The 24,677-nt window shown below is 42.2% G+C and overlaps 1 protein-coding gene across 5 annotated transcripts in view; it reads left to right on the top strand.

Moving 5' to 3' along the window:
• TANC2 (tetratricopeptide repeat, ankyrin repeat and coiled-coil containing 2) overlaps positions 1-24,677 on the top strand; it is a 355,778-nt gene that overhangs the window by 210,176 nt on the left and 120,925 nt on the right. The window contains exon 1 of one of the 5 annotated variants that reach the window (XM_069953553.1): positions 13,445-13,462. The exons of the other annotated variants lie outside the window; for them this stretch is intronic. The gene's annotated coding sequence lies outside the window, so the exon portion shown is untranslated. Of the gene's footprint in view, positions 1-13,444; positions 13,463-24,677 lie in introns of those variants that run through there. 5 annotated transcript variants of the gene reach the window in all.

The following is a 24,677-nucleotide window of genomic DNA, read 5'->3' as shown; positions in this document are numbered from 1 at the left end:
TGGGACATCTTTTATAGCTGACAGTTTCCCTTTAAAATGTATTATGTATAATAATCTATATGTACTGGCCCAAACCTAATTCTCATGATAAAATCTCCCTCTACATTAATATCTATATACACATGTATACTGTATGTGGTGACATTGATGTGTTTGGTCATCATCCACATGTTGTGGGAAAAAAACTGAATATAATCTATGAGGTAAATTAGCCTGCGATGCGGATTGTAATTCCACAACATGTCCTTTAAGGGTACAAACACACACACCGTATACGCAGTGTATTTACTGCTGCGATACGCAGCAGATACGCAGCAGATAAGATCTAAATAACTGAACACAGCATTAAATATGCACCACCAGGTCTGCTGCGTATACGGTGGGTGTGTTTGTACCCTAAGGGTGTGTTCACACGTACAGGATCTGCAGCAGATTTGATGGCGCAGATTTGAAGTTGCAGATTAAATGCAAAGTAACTCGGGGCCATCAAATCTACTGCAGATTCAAATCTGCGCCATCAAATCAGCTGCCGATCTGCTGCGGATCCTGTATGTGTGAACGCACCCTTAGGCTGGGTTCACACTACGTATATTTCAGTCAGTATTGTGGTCCTCATATTGCAACCAAAACCAGGAGTGGATTGAAAACACAGAAAGGCTCTGTTCACACAATGATGAAATTGAGTGGATGGCCGCCATTTAATGGCAAATATTTGCTGTTATTTTAAAACGGCTGTTATATTGAAATAATGGCAGTTATTTACTGTTATATGGCGGCCATCCACTCAATTTCAACATTGTGTGAACAGAGCCTTTCTGTGTTTTCAATCCACTCCTGGTTTTGGTTGCAATATGAGGACCACAATACTGACTGAAATATACGTAGTGTGAACCCAGCCTTAGGGTGCGTTCACACCTACAGGATCCGCAGCAGATTTGATGGCGCAGATTTTATGCAGTGTTCAGTTATTTAGATGAAATCTGCTGCGGATCCGCAACAGAAAATCAGCTGCGGATCCGGTAAGTGTGAACGTACCATTAGGGGGGTTTCACACTGGTATAACAAGTCCAGGCCTAACCGTTGATCTGAGACCTGTGGTTAGGCCATAACTTGAGACCAAAAACATACATTAATAATATGCTAATGTGAAAACTTCCTTATGCCTTGCATACACAGCATATTAGGGTGTGTTCACATGTACAGGATCTGCAGCAGATTTGATGCTGTGTTCAGTTATTTAGTCAGATCTTCGTGTGAGGCTTCCCTAATAGGAGAAATAAAGTCTGTAAATTGTTTAAACAAATTGCTCAGAAAACAAACCAAACAGCACAGGCTAAAAATGCAGACCAAATACTTGTGTGCACAAAGCCTTACATGTGTTAGTGCTGCCGATTGCCCACGGCAAAAAATCCACTGTGTTTCGGCTTGTGTGGCCATACCCATGATGTGTAATCTACACCAAAGGACGTTTCTTTTTTTCTAATTTTTGGCCTATAAGTAAAAGAGCACAGCTGGCCTATACAATGAATACAGGCATGATGAGTCTGAGAAAGCTCTCTCTTCCCATACTCTGAGACATTTACAGTATACATTTGTGTATAGGTTATACATACAGATATATGGTTGAAAGGGTGAATAGAGCCGTGTATGCGAAAGGGTGTGAGGTTGATATGTTTGAAGTTACAGAACGTATTCTGGTTAGGAGTTGTGGTAAAATTAGTGCCCCAGCCTCATTTTATTAGACGTCTCAGGGACGGGGGAGAAGTGCGAAAACACTTGGAATTAGTTTCTTGTGACACAGTGGTGTGAATCAGGGAGGATGGGTGTTTGTGCTGCAGTTATCTTCACCTTAGCAAACAGAGTTCTATAGGTGTCTGCGTTTAAACTGTGGAATCTTTTAAGAACATGTTGCCTAAAATAATAGCAAATAAAGCATAGCAGTACACGGGGCTAAATACATTTTTAACACCATGAAAAGAGGTTATCTTAGGAGTCGGCATCCAACTTTTCTAGAGTAACAAAAGGTAACGTTATGCAACAGTATAGAGGTTTTTGGAAATTTTTGAACGTTTCGTAGAAGCAATTGAAAAAAACAACAACAAAAAAACCCACTTATTTTGTGCAAGAGACGATGCACCCAGTAACTGGCCTGAGCGTAGGACACATGAGCGCTCAGGCCCATGATTGACTGCAGCACTACATTCACTGAGTACACAATGTCACTTCCACCAAGACATTGGAGTGGCCAAGAATTTAGGAGTGTGTAGAGGGTGCGTCTTTTTTTAATTTTTATTCTTATTCTTTTAGTTTCAGCCTGTAGGAAACTACCAAGAAAACCAGCTGTAATTGGTTATCACCCAACTTGGCAGCAGATGTTTTTCTTGTGGTTTTGGTGATCATTTTATTATAGGAGAAATATTTTTAGCATATACAGGGTGGTCCAAAAGTAGGTGGACAGCATGTGTAATAGGGTTATGAATTCGGGGGAGATTTATCAAACATGATGTAAAGTGAAACTGGCTCAGTTGCCCCTAGCAACCAATCAGATTTCACCTTTCATTTTCCAAAGAGTCTGTGAGGAATGAAAGGTGGAATCTGATTGGTTGCTAGGGGCAACTGAGCCAGTTTCACTTTACACCATATTTAATAAATCTTCCCCTTCAACTCTATTACACATACTGTCCAGCTACTTTTGGACCACCCTGTATGTGTATGTCTGTGTGTGTGTGTGTATATATATATATATATATATATATATATATATATATATATATATATATATATATATATATATACACATACACACACACACACACTCACCGGCCACTTTATTTGGTACACCTGTCCAACTGCACGTTACCACTTAATTTATAATCAGCCAATCACATGGCGGCAACTCAGTGCATTTAGGCATGTAGACATGGTCAAGACAATCTCCTGCAGTTCAAACCGAGCATCAGTATGGGGAAGAAAGGTGATTTGAGTGCCTTTGAACGTGGCATGGTTGTTGGTGCCAGAAGGGCTGGTCTGAGTATTTCAGAAACTGCTGATCTACTGGGATTTTCACGCACAACCATCTCTAGGGTTTACAGAGAATGGTCCGAAAAAGAAAAAACATCCAGTGAGCGGCAGTTCTGTGGGCGGAAATGCCTTGTTGATGCCAGAGGTCAGAGGAGAATGGGCAGACTGGTTCGAGCTGATAGAAAGGCAACAGTGACTCAAATAGCCAACCGTTACAACCAAGGTAGGCAGAAGAGCATCTCTGAACGCACAGTACGTCGAACTTTGAGGCAGATGGGCTACAGCAGCAGAAGACCACACCGGGTGCCACTCCTTTCAGCTAAGAACAGGAAACTGAGGCTACAATTTGCACAAGCTCATCGAAATTGGACAGTAGAAGATTGGAAAAACGTTGCCTGGTCTGATGAGTCTTGATTTGTGCTGCAACATTCGGATGGTAGGGTCAGAATTTGGCGTCAATAACATGAAAGCATGGATCCATCCTGCCTTGTATCAACGGTTCAGGCTGGTGGTGGTGGGGTCATGGTGTGGGGAATATTTTCTTGGCACTCTTTGGGCCCCTTGGTACCAATTGAGCATCGTTGCAACGCCACAGCCTACCTGAGTATTGTTGCTGACCATCTCCATCCCTTTATGACCATAATGTACCCAACATCTGATGGCTACTTTCAGCAGGATAATGCGCCATGTCATAAAGCTAGAATCATCTCAGACTGGTTTCTTGAACTTGACAATGAGTTCACTGTACTCAAATGGCCTCCACAGTCACCGGATCTCAATCCAATAGAGCATCTTTGGGATGTGGTGGAACGGGAGATTGGCATCATGGATGTGCAGCCGACAAATCTGCGGCAACTGTGTGATGCCATCATGTCAATATGGACCAAAATCTCTGAGGAATGCTTCCAGCACCTTGTTGTATCTATGCCACCAAGAATTGAGGCAGTTCTGAAGGCAAAAGGGGGTCCAACCCGTTACTAGCATGGTGTACCTAATAAAGTGGCCGGTGAGTGTGTGTGTGTGTGTGTGTGTGTGTATGTATATATATATATATATATATATATATATATAATAAATATTTCCTTATGTCTTTGAGACATTTCCCCTTCTTCCTTTGAACATATGATCGAGTTCTAAGTGGGAGATTCATATTGATAAATCCAGTGTTCATTTTCTCCGTGGTGAAGATCACGACTGAAACAAATCAGTCTTTGTTTAAAACAAATTGACATTTTCTGGCCCTTAATTAAGTGAAAGTCTTTGTTGTAACGAGATTGAACAGAAGTTTGAAATCAAAGACGCCTGGCTGTTTTATTGCCCGCAGCGCTATCGATCCTGCCGACGGCCCTGCGGCTGTAATTATGCAGAATCTCTGTCCTAATGATTAAAAATAAGTTATTTCTTCTTGCTTGGGTAATAAGTGGCCCTGGCTAGTCTGCCTGCGCATATTTTGATACAGACTGAAACTATTTATTGATAGAACACAATCAGTCTCTGGTGTCCACATTGACATTTTGGTGTAAAAAAAAAAGTCATCTTGTATTGGATGGTCTGAGCTGTGTTCAAGGAGACATCCCATCCATTCAGTGATTTATTTTACCCTTTGAGCGTCTCGCAATTTTTTGTTCTTTTTAAAGCAACTAATTGTGTAGTATTATTCATCTACTATAGTGACAATAGGGTAGAACAGTGATCGATTGATTGCACGGCAGCTGCAGCAGATTTGATGGCGCAGATTTGAAGTTGCAGATTCAATGCAAAGTAACTCTGGGCCATCAAATCTGCTGCAGATTCAAATCTGCGCCATCAAATCTGCTGCAGATCCTGTATGTTTGAATGCACCCTGACTGTCCTTGAAAAAATGTAATATTATTCTACTATAGTGACAATAGGGTAGAACAGTGATCGAATGATTGCATGGCTCCGTTCTGCTGGAGACCAGATAGTAGAGCACGGACACCTGGCACCCCCACTGATCTACTATTTTCCAAAGCTGTGGTGCCCGTATACACAGGATAGTAGATGAAATGAGTAATAAGCTCCACTGAGTGCTGTCTAATGGTACTTAAAGAGACTCACCACTTCTCTGTAGTGTGAAGAGTTTATTCACGGAAATGTGCCGGGAACAATAACATATTTCAAGAGTTCATCCCCACTCATCAGAGTGATTGCATACATGGAGAACAGAGCCGAAAGCAAATAGTTCCATACATTGTGTAGTGGACATGCTACTGCAGCTCAGCCCCCTTTGAAGGGTAGGAGAGCCATGTTTCATTAACCCAGCATATCCACTAGTCAATGTACTAAGCTGTGTATAGGATGCCTCAATTATGGCACACCTTTTCCATTTGACTGTCCACACAGAGACCACACAATAAGGGGAATGTATACCATATGGAAACACATAAAATAGCTCATAAATATACTACATGGTCTCCTTCCAAAAAGGCTATTCTGAGCAAAATAAGTATATGTATTTTTCCCAACTTGTTTGCCCTGCACCAAAGCAACAGTGGTCTTTTCCTTATAAACGAACATAGTTATTCTTGGAAATACATTCATTAAAGGGAACCAGTCTGCCCAATTTGGCTGATTTGGTTCCCTGGAGCACAGTATAAAGCTCCTGTGCAGCTTGAGACATGTATTGGCTGCGATTGCAGCAGCTTTATACCAGAGACAATTAAGTTTATTCCACTGGCGTGCGGCAGGTAGTCATCTGGGCGGCTCCCTGCCCGTGTCTAGTCACTGTCTGTGTGCCTGTCAGTGTGCTCGGCCTGTCATTCATCCTTGCCGAGCATGCCAACAGGCAGAGAGACCAGTTACTAGCCACTCTGCCTTTCACTCATCCCCTCCGAGCGCACTGACAGACAGAGATTGGTGACTAGACACGGGCGGGGAGCCACCCAGATGACTACATGGCCGTCTTGGCCTGCCATACGCTGCATTTCATTTTCTTCAGTATAAAGCTTCTGCTGCATCCGCGGATGGTACGTGCCGCAGGCTGCACATGAGCTGTATACTGTGCTCCAGGGAACCAAATCAGCCAATTGGGCTGATTTGGTTCCCTTTAAGCAAACTTGTCTTTTTCTCCTAATATGTGCCTTTCATTGTTGGCATCTCATTGTCTAGGTTACTGACCACCACTCTAAAAGCAGTGGTCTGGCTGGTGTGTATACATAGGTATAGTATACGTATTTTATATTATACTGCATATATACACTATAACTCTATACATTGACATTATAGCTATATACTGTATACACCAGTCAGACTGTTGCTTTTAGAGCAAAGTGGTGGTTGGTAATCAAGACAATGAGCTGTCAACTCTGTTACTCTGTCAATGTAATTATGTTAGTTGGAATGGCAATACCCCTTTAAGGACTAATTTAATTTACATGCGTTGCGAGATTTACTAGACAGCACCCTAGAAATTCTTGATGTCTATGATTGTAGACTTTCTATCCACAATTCCTTTGTACTGACATCATTCTTCTTGGAATATATGTAACATGGCTCCTCGCATGCTTTTCTTTCAAAGACCTGTTAAATTTCAAGAGATTATTTCTAGCAGTCAGTGTCAGATATAATATAGTCCAGCATTGGCTTCTACTGTGGCTTTGTAACACGGCAGACTTCTTGGGTTGTGATCCAGCCACGGCCATGTCTGTATAATTCTGTCAGCCTCTTGATCCATGACTTGCGTGTTGAGGTATGTTTTTATCTTGCTTTATAGACAGTATCGCTATCCTAGTCTTTGTATTGCTCATTTTACAGGTTGTACAGCCAATCACCGGCTGTGAGACGGGACAGTACAGCAGCCTGTTAATGCACAGGAGGGCAACAGGGAGCAAGGAGAGGTGTTTATTATGTTCTAGTCACATCAGGAGCTGCGTGATAGGAGGTGCGTGGTTGGCGGACAATGATTTTTAAACTTGGTGAAGGACAATGATTAGCTGATAATCGGATCCTCGGCTGATTGTTGTCTTTATTAGGGTGGGTTCAGACTATGGAATCCACACGGATAATTCTGGAGGATTCCGTCGCTCATACCCGCTCACGGCCACGCGCGTTTCCACCCGTGTCATAGACATCGTTCTATGCATGGGTGGATTCCACATTCAACTAAAGAATTTACATGTTACTACTTTCGGCAGACAGCGGAATTGGCCCAGCCCGGCTCTGCCGATGTCTATGGGACGGGCGGAAAGGTGCGCCGCCACAAACTGGTACGAATGACGGAATCTGCCAAAATTTATCCGCGTGGATTCTGTAGTGTGAACCCACCCTTACACTGGGCAAAATCTGCTTTGATTAATTGCTCTGTGTAATAGCACCCTAACTGCTGCTTTGCCTATGCCTGTATCCATGTTTTTCAAGAAGCCCTAGGGCTGCATCCATCTTTCCCAGCCACCGGAAGTCAAATGCTGATTGTTCAATGTTTCGTGAAGTGGCACTAAAGTTTGGCTCATCTTTACTGGCGATGCTTTCCTCTAAGGTCTCCTTCACGCAACGCAACCACAATTGTGAGGCAGTTTTCTGCACACACCTTTGGATACAGAAAAGATCTGGATCCACGAAAAAAATAGGACCTGTACTTATACTGTACTATACTATATACATATACTGCGGTATGGTCCTCTTTTCATAGCAGGACCGGTCCGGTGTGTCAGACAAGTCTATGGCTTTATTCACATAGCAGTGTTTTCCATCCATTCCACTATTTGTAAGCTGAGACTTGGAGTGGAACAAACACAGAGAAAAAGTCTAATGTAAGATATGTAAGTCTTTTGTGTTTTGGATCCACTGACCCATACTGACCATAATACTGTCATGTGAGCAAGGTCTAAAGCAGTCAATTATTTCCAACAGTTTAGGGCCTTAAATACGCACCAGTGATAGGGGGAGTAAATGAACGTTCCCAATCATTGGCCTGTGTAAACATCACAAAGATCAGCCAAGGAGCAAACCAATGAAACAGGGGATGGACGGCTGACACAGGACATTTTTATGTGTAGTTTCAGTATTTCTAGCCAAAACCAGGAGGGAAACCAACAAATGGGCTTGAACGATTTCTAAAATAATTTTTTGTTCTAATCTATCAGATAATTTGCCTGTAAAAAAGTAAATGAATGCTCATTGACTATCTATATTGTCGATTGCACATGTGAATGGTAATTGACCTGCCACTGTTAAATGACCCATACTAAAACCAGCAACTTCTTTGTTCAGTGATTCACTATTTATAAAGGTGCCATACACGACCAACAGCTTTTTATCCCGACCCTTCCCCTATACACATGGATGGTCGACAAAGTTGAATAGTGCCTAGTACCCCCTATAAAAGTCACATAACACTGTTATGGAGGCGTATCTCTTCCAGAACAATAACATCGGGGAGTTGAAATCTCAACATGTTCTAGCTTTCTGAATCGGGAATCCGATGGTCGGGACTTTAGACCATGGGTCTCCAAACTGCGGCCCTCCAGCTGTTGCAATACTTCATTTGCCATCATGCCTGGACAGCCAAATACAAAGCTTTAGCTGTCCGGGCATGATGGGAATTGTGGATTTGCAACAGCTGGAGGGACGCAATTTGGAGACCCATGGTTTAGACAGTCGTCAGGTTTTGACAACTGTTTTGTAATATGTATGGGCACCTTAAGTTACAAGAGACTCCAATACTACATATATCTAGGCTAAGATAAAAAATAAAAATAAAACAATACAACAACAGATTAGATGGACCAGTTGGTCTTATTCCATGTTAGACCTCCTTCTATAGGATGGTCAATTACAGTGTTTTTAGCAAAGCAGAAGGCCCTGCAGTATACTTGCCCTCAGGTAGCATGTAGGTTACTATAATCATCTGCTTAGTTATACCAGTTGGCTATGTGTGTGTGTGAAAGAGTTGGCATGTGTTTTCATGCCCTGTGTTTCTCTTCTGCTGCCCACGGGCATTTCCCATCATTCCTTTCACTCGATGAGACAAGGTTATGCAATGTACCCGCTCTGGGTTCATATGTACAGCTGTTTGCTCACCAATTAGTTCTTATTTTTCAGACTCCTTTGCATGCCCTGCTGGAAATCACATTAGGCCTCTATTAATGAGGAGAAAAGCCTCTTTTTTTAATGGATGAAAAGAATCTCATTTAATGTGTTAAACTGATCGGAAGAATCCTCTTCTTTGCATTAATTATTATTGGACAGTGGGGTTTGTTGCAGAATTGACCACGGTCAGAAGCATTTGTTGAGCAGAATGGTATCTGCACAATACAAGGCTTAAAGCTCAATATCACTGGCATCATCTTTGCCGCAATGCTCTAATTATCACGCTGTGACACAAGTAGCCATTACACCACATAGACCTAGTTATCCTGTCTGGCTATGGCTGACTCATAAAAATTATTTAGGTTTAATGATGAGGGTGTTTAAAGGGTTAATAAGGATTATGGCCTAATTGCTTTTTCTTTTTTGCACTGTTGGCTTATTGACTATTTTCTTTTAGTTTTTTTAAACTGCTCAATTAGGAAAGCACTATGATCGCGATCTAATGGGAGTCCTAAAGGGCAAAGTTTATCCTGTTTTTGGAAGAAAGCAGCCACGTTTTTCTAATAGTGATCAGCCGACTAACAAGTGTTCTCTCATTTGTTGGCTGATCGCTTGCCTTTTTACATGTGCCTGTGTAAAATGACCTTTAGACCATAATAAGTCTATGGAGGCATCTCCTGCTGGGAGTCAGGGAAAGAAGCGCCTAGCCTCATACTTATGGCTTCTTACAGCAGTCGTTGAGTCCGAATGCCCAGACCTTACCAATCAAAACTATTAACCTACATCAAATAAGAAACAGTAACCGGCACAGCAGTCCACCTCTTTTACCCTGGAGACTATCCCTCACTGGCATGTGAGGAACCCACTCGAGCAAGTCGTTGAGGGCTATTTACTTATATTGGTGTGCTCAGCTTTAGAAGTGTTCAAGAGTCCATAAAACTTTATAATGTAAGTTGCAAATTGCGGCACTCACCACTATAGTATGAAAATTAGGTGCTTTTATTCACAAGTATTCACGTCGATACCGTGGCAGAGCTGCGGGTTAGACGCTTGGATAACAACAATTAAACAGGTTTTGATTGCTGTTATCCTGGCATGTAACCCGCAGTCCTACCGCAGTATCGACATGGATACTTGTAAATAAAAGCACCTAATTTCCATACTATAGTGGTGAGTGCCGCAATTTGCTACTTACGTTATACAAAACTATTAACCGGTCTCTAGAACATGTAAAAATAAAAAATGTAAGTTATACTTAGTTACCACATTTTTCTTTTACTTAGATTATCCCCTTAGATCCAATTTCCAATCATAGAAGCTCCATTTTGGGGGTTGGAGAGGAGTGGTCAGTCAGAGACCTGCAAATGGAGTGGTATACAGCAACCCAATTTTATTTATTTATTTTTTTTAGAAATTGGAAGGGCTCTCTTGACCTATATAAACTTCTGACATGTCATAGAGCAATAGGATTCCTTTAAATCGGCACATTCCTTATAGATGATCCCTGTGTATACAAACAGGCCAGAGCATGTGCCTTAATGGAGCTCGGGAAGATTACATCATAGAATTGTCATGATTGATTTTGTGTCATCGAGCTTGTTTTCACTTAGTAAAGCGGGGATTAAGAATGGGAACTTTTTTTTTTCTATTTTGAAGAGGATTCTGGGCTGAGATCTTTAGATAAATGAGAGCTTAGAAGATGACCTCACTTTACACAAGATTCTGTTATTGATGACTTGGCTTTGAACAGTCCTGTGAGTTTGCTACTGATGGCATCTGGCCATCCATTCTTAGAGTCTCATCCGGCTTCCAGCAGCCGTGAGCAGCCGGTTGGGATAATTTTCATACATCTTGGCTGGAAGCGATGTCCCTGGCTTACCATATCCTTCGTGAGATCAGTTGAGTCTAAATTGGCTCGGACTCCTACAATCAGGACAGAGCATACTATAGGCGCAGAATACGGCTACTTGATCTGTCAGCGTTGTAACAATGAACAGAATCACTGTCTCTGCCAGCACTGGCTATGGTATTGATTAAAAAAACATTATAGCTTAGGGGTTCTCCAGATGGTGCCACCCTGGCCAACTTTGGTCATCATCACTGCAGTTAATGTTAACAAAGATGCACAATAAATAAGATATGTAATGTACAAGGAATAATCTGGGCAAAACCAAAACTATGTTATACCTAGTGCAGGATTTGAGGAGGTGGAGCATGACACAGGGATTCCCTCTTGTTCTCGCAATCCTTGATCCAAGCACTGTAAATCTGTCTTCCACGCTTATAGCAATTTAATGTTGACAATACTGTCAACATATGGATCAACTTATCACCCTTAGACTGTGTTTACTCTTCCATTTTCAAGTCTTCATGGTTTTTTTGCAATTTTCTGTTGTCTTCCTTCCTATTATCTATCGCTATTGCCACTTATAGGAAGCACATTGTTAGTCATCCTCTGACAATATTGACTCTCTTCAGACCACAGGCAAATGTCAGTAGAGATAGGGGTCAGTGATTGAAAATCACCGCCTGACCCCTTTTGTTCTGGGAGAGATAAGCCTCAGCCTCTATGACAGCAGTTAACCCTCCCCATTGAGAACACATTAATGCTTGGCTGTTCCAAATGTCCCTACTAGAGATGAGCGAACCGGGTTCGGGTTCTAGTCCATCCAAACCCGCTCGTTCGGCATTTGATTATCAGTGGCTGCTGAACTTGGATAAAGCTCTAAGGTTGTCTGAAAAACATGGATACAGCCAATGACTATATCCATGTTTTCCACATAGCTATAGGGCTTTATCCAAGTTCAGCAGCCACCGCTAATCAAATGCCAAATGTTTGGGTTCGGATCGACTCGAGCATGCTCCAGGTTCGCTCATCTCTAGTCCCTATGTCTGGGGAGGAAGGGAGAGTTAATGTGATTGTTTGCAAATGGACTCCACAAGAGTCTAAAGAGCTACTGTCATTAGATATGACTTTAGTGGGAATGAGATTTGACTTAATTTTCTAATTGCAAACCATTACAAATTCATCTGTAATGTAGTTAAGAAATACTTCTTAATTGTAGACCACTAGAGGTCTCCCTACCTAGCTATCTGCCGACTACTTCCCATCGTTGCGTTTTCTCCGACTGCTGATGGTGTCAGGAGACGTGCTCTCTATTGAGAGGGCTCTATTATGCTGTGTTTACATGGAACGATGATTATTCGAATTTGAACGATAACGATCGAATTTGAACAATAATCGCAGCTTCTCTGACAGGGCGCAGAGCCAATCACTGGTAACGTTTGAACAGTTTAGGGAAAGGGCTCCATGGACATCGCTAACAATGTCCGTGCAGCCCTTGCTAAAGGATAATCGAGCTGTGTAATAGGCGATGTAGCAGATCGGCGCTCGTTTACACTAAATTCTTGAATTGTTGGATCATTTAGGTCATGGGTCTCCAAACTACCACCCTCCAGCTGTTGCGAAACTACAACTCCCATCATGCCTGGACAGCTAAAACGTTGGATTTAGCTGTCCAGGCATGATGGGAAATGTAGTTTTGCAACAGCTGGAGGGCCGCAGTTTGGAGACCCATGATTTAGGTTATGCAATCATGTCTTTGGTCTTCATTTTGAGGTGAAAATACGGCCAAAAATACAGCCGAAAATCAACGTAGTAAAATGAACATAGCCTTAGTTTTTCTTTTACCTATAAAGACTGAAGAGAGAGAAAAAAAATCTCCTCTTTCCCACATTCTGCCCCCTCCTTTGTGTGAATGAGAAGCATTTTGCATTTCCCTGTGATTCTTCCATTTGTCACCTCTGTATTTTCTATGCACTGCAGTGACAGAGATTTAGTAGTGCAGTAACCGATTTTTTTTCGGGAGGCTTGTTTATTCAAAGCAGCGTTCCCCTAGGTAAAATGTGTTACTCTATAAGGGGCTGACAACGGATCATGGTCTCATAAATCATGTAATTCAGTTAATATCAGTGTAGAACTGTCTGTCTATCAAGCTATTTCTTTTTTTCCTCTCCATCCAGTCTGGCATAATTTGGGTCCCCCTAGCAGTCTCACTGTATTGAATGTTGATAGGTGTTAAGGTGCTCATACTGTCAAGGTGCTGCCAGTGTTGTTTACAGAGCCCCAGCTGCAGAGAAAACACTGAAACCCATGGGTTAATGGAAAACCGAAAGTATCTACACCTCCTCCTGTCCCCTCCACCCCCCTGCGGAGGAGGCACACTGTGTGTCTGCAGCTGTAAGGCTGGTGCGTAGATACCTGTGCATCTGCTTCAGTGCACACACTGCAGTATTAGGCTGGCTCCTAATGTGCTGCTCTGTCTTTCTCCTCCTCCAGCGTCCTTTACGAGCCCAGCAGAATGGTGCAGTGCTCCCGTCAGTTTTTACTGAGGTGAGAATGTACTTTTCCTCTATTCTCGACTGTGTGATTGTGTCCTATACGTATGAATGGATTTAGCGGTATATGCATAATTGTACTTTACCTGCTGACCTCTAGAAGCTTCCCAAGTTGGAAATTATGCTGATGCAGCCGTGAAAATGTACCCAAAACAATCTTTTCCTGGGAAGATTTCTTTGCACAATGCAGCACAATTATCGGCGTCAGCTCGAGAACGGTTACGATTATGTATTGGATGAATGGAGCTCCGCACCTGATTTCCCGTGAAAATTCACTAGATAAGCTGATGACTCCCCATATATTGGCATGCTCCACAATCCCTCTGTGAATGTCACAGCTTCTCATGTGCGTTTCTATCCACAATGCATGAAGAATTTTTACTAGTCAGAGTCTGGATATAAATCATCATGTCCTCTGACAGTCTCTGGGGATTGCCAATTGGACATCTAATTTGGCTTTGTAGTGTTGCAACTGTGGGGAAATTGCAGGATAGTTAATAATGTCTGAAAATTAATTTGACCTGTGTTCATATTTAGCATTGAGTATAGAACATATAGCGCAGGTTTTGCTATGCACAGTCTGGATGTCCCCTTGAAATTTTGCTGATTCACTAGTCCTTGTTGGATTACCAGTCTGGAAACGAATCTCGACGACTGTCTGCTGCCCCCTTTCTCATTATACAACGACTTAGGAGCTCGGCAGAAGCAGGGAGGTGTACAATCCAACCATGCATAGATAGGGTTAATGCTGTAAATTGTATTGCTTGTTATAGAGGTTTAATAGAATTGCTAGAAGTTTCTGTTTTTTTAGGCATTTTTGGGGTTAATAGAGATTCGTTGGTAAATGTATTTTTAAGCTCTTGCCTCTCTGTAAAGAACTGTGTAAAATAAATGAGCATTCCTGTCACTTGCACAGATGAAGGCTTTTATTATGTACATATTCATGTCAATGCAGCTGATCGAGTGATTAAGAGCTGGAATCATCACGGAGACGTGAGTCACAGGCTGCTTAATAGTTCATACGTTTCACATAAATTATTGTGGTTACAACTTGGTTCTGCTTACTAAATCTCTATCCCCCTTTCTGGTAGCATTTTACTGCTAGGAACGTTTGGCATTCTAGACAAACTGGGTAACCAACCCTATACGTACTGGAAGGGCAGCCAGTAGCCCTTGTCCTTTTTGGATACTGAGAATGAAGAATTCAGTGTCATTGGAGTTGCCCATTACTCCCAGACCCCCCCCCCCCTACCCCCCCCACCCATTGGAGAACAATGACTGATTGATTCAAGTTGAAACTTTTCAATAGAAATCACTAATCTCTTGAGAATGAAACAACGTATGAACAGTCATTGGAAGCCAAAAACATCAACCAATTGAGGGCTGGATTCCAAATGACACCTAAAGGGCTTATTTCCATGTCTGTAACTGTGCAGACCCTATGGGTGGGAAAGCCCTGTACTGGAGTTTTTCCCTACCCGGCATGATGTACCAACATCATGCCAGGAGCGGGGAACTCTGTCACTACAGTGCTGCGGAGATTGTCAGTTTCCTGCTCCCGGCATGATGATAGTACATTGTGCTGGGCGGAGAAATACCCATTATAGGTCCGCAAAATAGCGGGCGTTTGAATGTGGCCTAAGTCAAAGTAAAAAATTTTATTTGGAGGGTTAATTTCATTACTTTATATAATGTGGTTGAATTTTATTACTTTAACATGATGGCTTCTACTTGCCTGTGTGCACTTCTAACAATTTCTAGGCATGTTCCTGATAAAACAGCGGATGGGGGGGGTATCAGGTGTTCCAGAACATAAAGTCTTAGAACACATGACACTGAGGAGGAGGAGCCCAGAGCCCACCTCACCTGTGTAACATCTGACAATATTGCCTAACCCTAGGGCAGTGCAGGCTATTGTATGGAGGTTTGTGCGACCCTCAAAGAATATGCCTCCCCCAACCCCCCACTAAACCAGTCATACTGGTTCATGTAGCAGGTAGCATAACATTCACCATGGCATCTCCAAACTCTGTCACATTCTCCATGTGAAGGCAACATGGCACCAATGGTGGACCTGACACTTCTGGTGCTTACTTGTAAATGCCAATGGAGCTTCATGGTGCTGGACTCTCAGCTGAGGTCCCATTAGAGGAGGTGAGGCCCTCATGCCACCCTCAAGGAGTGTGGTCAGAAACGTATTGGGGTGGGGTAGCATTTTTTGGCTAATTTTGTTCATGTGTTTGCTTCCTATTCTAAGGTACCGCTTACTTGGTGAGGGAGGAAAATCCCTCTGCTTATCCATACTGATTATCGTATTTATTTTTTAACACTTGTTAGGATGGAGGATTAAACCAAGAGGGATTACCCTGATTTTACTGAAGCCTAGATTGATATTTTCAAAGAATCTCTCCTGAAACTTATTATACTGCTACACAGAATATTGCTCGCCTATTCTACTGCAATGATGGATTTTCACAATTATACAATATATACAGAATTCTGCAAATACATGAAGGAATATCAGTCAGTGATTTCCAATCAGAAAGTAAATACCTTGTCTCTAGGCAGAACTGTAAGTCTGTGGGGACTTAAGTGCATGGTATTAAATATTAATGTAAGAATTTGTGTCTTCCCTTAAATACCATTTTGTGGTTTACCCTCATAAAGGCAAATAGTTAAAGGAGCACTCCACTTTTACCAACGTTGCACAGGTTATGTCTAACTATTAATATTCTATAATGGTGTAATTCCTTTGCCTTACATATCTTATAATGATCCTGAATAGAGATGCGCCAACATGGAGCACACTCTGATGTGTCCGAACCCAGACATGCGGCATCTGATTACCGGTGGCTGAAGAAGTTGCATATAGCCCACAGACCCAGAGGTTTTCCAGGACTCCCTAGGACTTGCATCCAACTTCTTCAGCCACCGGTAATCAAATGTTGCACGCTCGGGGTTCGACAAACTTTCCTCCATGTTTGCTCATCTCTAATCCTGAATTAAACAATGATTTCCTCATTTTCAGATTTCTGCTGAGTATGTGGTCACATAGAGCAATGCATTGTAGGAGTTAAAATGACAGATATTGTACAAAATGACTGACAGCAGGCTGGAGCGCTTTTTTTTTTTTTTTTTTTTTTTTTCTTTCAAGGGCAGGCAGTCAAATTTGGAATCAATTGATCTATTTGTATAGGGAAAATTGTATGAATTGCTTTAAATTTAACATATTAAAGTACGGATACCCTTATTATAAGTACTTTTTATGAGTGAAAAGTTGTTTAAGCAGAAGCTAGTCTGAAGATTAGCTGAACGTCATTCGTTTTACTTCAGATCGCAGACGAAAGCAAACGGCATCCCATGTGTTGCAAATGAAATGTAACTACCTGTTGACAATTGAAATTAGTGGCTGATGATGTAAGGCTATATTCACATTACATAAAAGTACGGCCTTTGTTACCATCGGCAACAACGGCCGTACTTTGTACGGTGTGGAACGCTGCCTTTGCTGCTATAGGATCCCGGCCGGAGCGTATACACATAGTATACGCTCCAGCCGGGATCCCATACGGTGCCGCAAAGAACTGACATGTCAGTTTTCTGCGGCCGCAATTTAGTGTATTTCGGCCGCAAAAAGACCTGACAGTTCACACAATGAAGCAAGCACAGAATTGAATAAGAGCCGTTGCTGACATGATCAGTATTTTTCCGCATGTTAAAAAACCACAATCAGCCGACATTGGGCATGTTAGCAGATCACTGTCATTCAAAATGCGCTATTACTAGAGATGAGCGAACCGGTTTTGGGTTCGAGTCGATCCGAACCTGAACGTTCGGTATTTGATTAGCTAATGCTGCTGAACTTAGATAAAGCTCTAAGGTTGTCTGGAAAGCATGGATACAGCCATTGACTATATCCATGTTTTCCACATAGCCTTAGGGCTTTATCCAACTTCAGCAGCCACCGCTAATCAAATGCCGAAAGTTCGGGTTCGGATGGACTTGAGCATGCTCAAGGTTCGCTCATCTCTAGCTATTACACAAAATAATAGTCGGCCTGAACGGTCAGCAATCGGCCATGTAAGGCCGATAATCATTAGGGTCATAGGGCCTTAACTCTTCTGAAGAGAGAAACCATTTTTAATCACCACTTCTTGGAAGTAGCTACCTTATAGGTCAGTGTCTAACATATTAAAATATCCCCTATATAGAGACAGCTAGAAAGGTACATTTTTGCTATATTGGTGACCTTTCACCCCAGACCCATGTAGGCATAATATCTATGTGTGTAGATGGCAGAATAACATCCCAATAAATATGACTACCAGAGTCTAATGGCAGGAGGAACCGTGCTTGTAATTACAGCCTGATACATTAAACTAGAACAGCAGCCGAGCTATGAATTTATTCCCATTTACACAGTCACCTAGTGTGACCCAGTAGTGTCAATGGTCGCTTGTACATTATACCGGACTCAATGAGTTTCCTTCATTTGCAATTGCCCAGGGCACATGGCCACTGTGCCTGGCTATAAACCCGCTACTGGCGCCTGCTATATGCTTTTTGTTTCTTTGTGATCTTGTGCCCACTGATAATTAAATACACTAACACCCCAGTGTGCTGCGGCATGTGTCGGCCCGCTTCACATTACTGGGCACACTCGCATGTAGGAAATATGGTTAATTGTTACTGAGAGGCTACAAAGCCGCCTGGTTTTATATAGATGCCAAAGTCACGCCTGTTCTCCATTATTTGCAGTAAGCAGACAGTGCCCTGCAGTCAAGCCTAGAGAAGTTTATCTGCCTCTGTGCAGGGCAACCCCTATGAGAGGAGGCATAGGCAGACGCCAGCCCTTTGCCATTCATTATTTATACCAAGCTGGCAGGCTGGATTGTAATTACTGCGCAGTCGCTTTGCTCTCCTTGGCAGAAGGCTTTGAAATATTTACAAGGTAAACTTGCAGTTCTTGAGAGGAACTTTGCCAAGCGTGACATCTTTTCCCTTCTAATGCCTATTAATTGAGCTGGCAATGGGTAGAGACAGAACAGGTGATATTGAGAAAATCAGTCACATTTTTAGTAAATACCTGCATAAAATAACAAGTCTAGATGAATCAGCGGTCAAAGTTCAGTGGTCAATTTGTCATTTCTAGGAGGCAGTGAATTTGATATATTGCACCAATGGATATACTGTACCCCTTTCTAAAGTTAAGAGACATAGACATATGACATAGACATAGCGAGAACTCTAAAATGACAGGCCGCTCAGCCAATCACTGGCTGCATCCAGCTCAATTAATAGGCATTAGGGTATGTTCACACTACGGAATACGCTCCGCTTGAAGTTCCATCTGTCCCATTGACTCAATGACAAAACAAGAAGGGCTCTTTCTGGTGCAGTATATCCAATTTACCAGAATATAAAATAAAACAGAATATAAAGGTATGCCGCACTCACCTTGCGTAGTTGTTTTGCAGGCATACATATAATCACCGCAGCTCTTCCAGGGGCACCGATACCAAACCTGGTTTCTGGTGTATAACGTAAAAGCAGAAATAGTCCGCTAGGCACTTGATCCTCTCACCAATAGCAGGCGTAGGTGCAATGGAATAGTGGACCAGGACAAATGCATGGAAAATGGATTAGTCTGAGTACAAACGTGCCGAGTGAATCCACCGCATCCGTCTACATGCGTTTGTCCTGGTTCACTATTCCATTGCACCTGAGTCTCCTACTGGTGAGGGTATAAAGTTCTGCGGATCCCTAGCGCACTATTGCTACTTCTCCTTTGACTTAATGATGTTCTCAAGCTCCATCTGCCCAAAGAATAGACATGTCAATTCTTTGGGCAGATGGCGGATTGAGTTTGAGAATATCATTGAGCCAATGGGACAGGTGGAACTTCAAGCAGAGTCCGCAGCACTACCTCCGCTTGGAATTTCCGAGTGTATACCGTAGTCTGAACATACCCTAAGAATGGAAAAGATGTCACACTTGGCAAAGTTCCTCCCAAGCACAGAAAGAAGTTAAACTGAATCTTTTCCCTACAAAACTATATATCTATCTGCTCAGCTTCTCCTGCTGGATAACATGTCAATGGACCAGACTACTACTACTTTGGGACAGGTTCCCCATTAGCTTTTGTAAATTAATCTCATAACCTTCTCATTTGACCTTCCAATACGGATCTACCATTCACACCTTTGGACTAAATGGGTTAGATAAATTCCGACTACTTCCATTTTATCTATTTGTCGGAAAATTAGATTTGAATGAAACATGGATAAATAGTCTGATGATATTCACCTCTTGCTTCTCGGAAATCACTCGCAGCTCACTTCATTTCCTTGTTGCTGATGGGAGACTGAGTCACTATCTTTTCGCCACTCTAAATTTTGTGTTTCAACTTAGTTCATAGTAAAGAAAACACTGAAGGATATCTGCCAGCTTATTATAAGCTCAGTATCTACAGCTGCTGCCAGAAGCAAAGGTTAGCCAAGCTTTAATCTCCAATGGGTAATGTTATAGGCCTCCGAACCAAGTTATAACTAGTGAGGGTAGTGTTCTCAACAGAAGATCCTGCAATAGTAATTTCTGTATACTACAGTATATAAAGGGCTGACCTTGTAGGGCTTGTATCGCATTCATACTCATTAGATATTTTGTAGAATCGTTTGACCTTCTAATGTGTACGAGGACTTCCCGACTCTCTCCTCAGTAAGTGATGTAAAGCAGGGATGGGGAACCTTTTAATCCTCCATCATGCCTAGACAACCAAAGCCAATTCTTTGGCTGTCCAGGCTTGACGGGAACTGTAGTTTTGCAACAGCTGGAGAGCCAAAGGTTCCCCATCCCTAAGGGGACAGAAGGATTGGGGATGTTGAACCTAAATGACCTGAACCTAGTTACTAGCTAACTACTCGCCGGACATTGAAATAAATGGGACCTGTCCCTACCCAAGCAGCATTTCTAGGTTCATCATTGTCTGTTTTTTGTCAATTTGCGAGAAACAGGACTGGCCTTATAATAGGGATTATCCAGTGTTAGATAAACATGGCCAATTTCTTCCAAAGACCGCACCACTCATGTCTCCAGTTTGGGTGCAGTTTTCCAACTCTGCTCCATTGAAGTGAATGGAGCTTAATTGCAAACCACACGTGAACTAGAGACAAGAGTCAAGCTGTCCCTGGAAGGAAGTGGCCATGTTTTTCTAATGCTGGATAACCCCTTTAAGCACCACCAATGAAATTGCAGCTCTAGCCCATTCAAGTGACAAGGTTAAGTTGCAATACCAGACACAGCCCGTTGGACAAGAGTGGTGCTCTTGATCTTAAAGCAGATCACAAAGTGTCCCCTCTGCTGTTATCTCTGAGGAAATGTCACAAATCGCTACTGTTACTGTGAAATTGCAGCGAAAACCAAAACAGCAGCACCCTGCCCCAGTTTTGCCGGATTCGTGGCAAACCAAGAGACATGACTGCTGCCTCTGAGTCTACTCTTAAGTGGTTAAATTTCCCTGTGAGGGATAAGAAGCCTCATAGCGGTTTCTGTCGCCTGGAGATAGGAAGTTCTCTTCTAAGAAGTGTATGAATGTAATGATGTTTTCAAATACAGTGATTTCACTTTGTATGTGCCGCTTAGAACCCAGGAAAAGGCTGGCATTTGGAAGACTTTTAGGGCAGCTAATGTCACAGTCTGATCTGCTGGCCTCAGGTACATCAGGATGATACGTCCACGACAATCATATGTTTTCTGTTCCTGGCATAACACATTTAGTGATCGAGTTTGGTCCCTCTGTACTTGGTAAGGATAGTAAGGAAAGTGCTTGGCCTGCAACATGCTCCTGTGAATAATTATTGGGTGAGACATGCTGATTTATCCGCATTAATATCCCTCCTGTCCGTTAGACGTGCAGTGACGCCGGGCATAAATATATTGAATATGAATATTTATGAGCCTGCCACATCAGATTAGTTCTGATTTAAAGAGCTCTGAGCAGGCAGCAGCTGTAAGAGGGTTGCATATTCTGGCAGATAAAGCCTCGGTGGGCCACACTGTCTGACCTCTCCTCCTGACCCTGGACGACCTCTGCACCTAATTCTATCTCTTTCTGAACGCTTTCGCCTTGACTGATTGAATATATTTCCTGCTACTTTTTTCCCTCTCTGCAGGTAGCGGCGGAGCTAAAAGTTACCCGGTAATTTGCACACTTATTAACAAAGGATGAATGTACAATGGAGTTAATCTTAAGGCTTACACCTAGCAATTATTAGTATAATTCTGAGCTTAAGTAACATTGTCTAGGGTAAGGGCTCGTGCACGCCAATGAGCCGTAAAAAAGAACTAAGGACGGCTTCTGGTGCCATACAGAACAAGGTAACGCCTCTACATACAACGTTTAATTGTTTTTTTTTTTCTTTATTGGTTCCTAAAAGCACCTTTATGAAACTGGAGCCAGGTAGTAGGCCCTCAACTTAGGGTCCTAACCATTTCAGCAGACTATCGGGGTACAATAGGCCTTCACATTAGATACTTTCTCATACAAGATAATAGCTGAGAATCAGGCTAATACTCTGGGGACATTGTTAAGGATTATTACCCTCTTATTACAACACTATGCGGTTGATACAACCACCATACAGTCTCCCAAATGCCTTTAGTAGCTTACGCCCCATCATTGTTCTGCCATATACCATACTATCGTCTACCAGCATTACACCAATAGACTATACATAGTCAAATCAGACCACCTTTGGTTTGTTTCCCCAATTGTAGTCTACTTTTGCAGTCAGGTAGTAGACTAAGGGGGAGATTTATCAAACATGGTGTAAAGTAAAACTGGCTCAGTTGCCCCTAGCAACCTATCAGATTCTATCTCTCATTTTCCAAATAGTCTGTGAGTAATGTAAGGTGGAATCTGATCCAGTTTCACTTAACACCATGTTTGATAAATCTCCCCCTAAATGTACTCACTAGCAAGTTATGCTTCTTCTGTCATAGGGAACTTGTAATCACTTTAATGCTGCCCGAACATTGTGTCATCAGGGTGGCCCCCAGCAGCTTCTCCCTGACCCACAAACCTTAAGGCCAATGTGAGGAGTGGATTCGGCAGGCAGAAGACACAGAAGTCCTTCCAATATTTTACTTGTTACTTTGAATTCACGTCAGATTTTGGCGTAAAAACTGCAATGGCAGGTTTCCAAAAAAATGCAGTGTGTGAAACCAGCTTAAATGACAGATCTTTCCTTATACCCAAACAATGAGATATCTATCAGTCAAGGCAGGTGGGCAGACAGGAGCCGCTGAGGACTAGAGATTCGGGCAGCATGAAAGTCATGAGAAGTTCCCTTGAAAGTCTATGGGTTCCAATTTACTGTACACCGGTTATGTGCTGTAGTCCCAAACAATTATGTGCCCTAAATTAAAGAAAATATAATTAAAAGCTATTACACAAGAATTATATGTATATTTTTTTTAGCCTGTTGACTATTATTAGTATGGAAATGTTCAGACATACAGATTGTAAACTAATTATTATGCCAGTGCAAAGTGGTTATTGGTAGATGACTCCATTATATACCCCAATAAAATAAATATAGCCAGTGAATGAGGAAAAAAAGAGAGAGCAGCCTCTATTCAGGGGTTGCCTTTTCATGGTTTATTTTTATGTTCCAAAATACTCATGTAAGTTTTTTTTTTTTTTGCCTATTTTCACACATGGCAGTGTTTGCATGTAATAAAATGTAACCAAACTATACTGCAGTATAGACCACACATGGCATTACATTCAGTAATATTAAGGTCTTTAGGTTATAAGCAAAAAAAAAAAAAAACTAACAAAATCATAAACAAACAAAAAAACAACCACAATCTGCTAGTCTAAATATATAAATCTACATGCTGTGAAAATGTGACCTGATTGTTCTATGTGACTGAGCCCGTACATTTTATATGGCTTGTTTCACTAGTAACTATTCCACATACAGACACTTACTTCTGGTGGCGGCTTCTCTAACAAAGAGTTTGAACATGGAATTGAACATTCACTATTCTTCTTTCTCAATTTCATCTGTGAGCAGAAAAGTTGCCATACCTTTCCATACACAAAGTATAGTCAGCAGTCCTGCCAAAATCTGTATAGGAACCTTATGGCTGTGTGCACACATGGTATTCACTCTCATTTTGAACCTCTAAAACAGCCTTTTTGCAAATAGAAAATTTTAGACTTTTTTTTTTTTTCCTTTGGCTGCCCATCATACCTGGGCAGCCAAAGCTTTAGTGTAGGTTGCCCAGACATGATGGGAATTGTAGTTTAGCAATAGCCGGAGGGCTGTGGATTCCCCACCACTGACCTAAAGGTTTGCTTTCTCTCAATTCGTCTGGGCATGCTGGGTGTTGCAGTTGCCTGTGTATGGTAATCCGATAGTGTAGATATCTTTAGTCGTTCTGCTTCATTTCCAGCATTTTTTCCCCAGAGCCTGGTATAGCAGAGTTCATGTAATGGGCTTGTTCTAGTGAAGTTAAATTCCCCTGAAATATTTATGCAGGAATGTTTGATGAAAATCTGCAATCTAGTGTGAGAAGAGGTCAGGTAAGGTAAACTGCGCAGGGGGTGGATGGCAATGTGACGGTGGCGGTTAGGTTATATCAGGGGCTCCTTATGAAAAAGCTTTGCACCAGCTGTAGATGTATTGAACCTGGCAGCGAGCGATAGGAAAAGTACCATTCAGGGGAAAGGAGACGTCAAGGGTGGATTTGCAGTAGAGGTGACATGGAGGAGAAGAGGAGGACATTTAGAGCATAGAAAATCCTGTGTCACATTGTATAGGGGAATTAATATCAAGACCGCGGGTAGCTGGAGAAGCGCGGTGTAATGTGGAGTTGTCGCACAGGCCTCATTTATGCTAATCTCATTTCTCTGTGATACAATTAACAAATGCTAACAAGAAGCCTCCACTCACAAGACATCACATGCCGTGGAGGAGGCTGGATAAGCAGCCCCGGCTCTCTGGGGGGCTATGGGGTGATGAAGTGAGACTGTGGTGTCATAGCACATAGAACCTGTGATCATCTTCCGATGACTCATAGAGGCTCGGTACAATAGTGCTGCAGATTTTGGATGTACCTATTAGAAGTTCCCCCCATCTCTTAATAGCTTCCATTTATGTTAATGATTAGAATTACATGGTTTTTTGTCTGGAGTGCGTTTT

This window comes from Dendropsophus ebraccatus, chromosome 14 (assembly GCF_027789765.1).
Source record: "Dendropsophus ebraccatus isolate aDenEbr1 chromosome 14, aDenEbr1.pat, whole genome shotgun sequence".
NCBI classification, from domain to species: Eukaryota; Metazoa; Chordata; class Amphibia; order Anura; family Hylidae; genus Dendropsophus; species Dendropsophus ebraccatus.
Note: the sequence above shows the minus strand (reverse complement) of the source record. Positions and strands in the feature narration are given on the sequence as shown.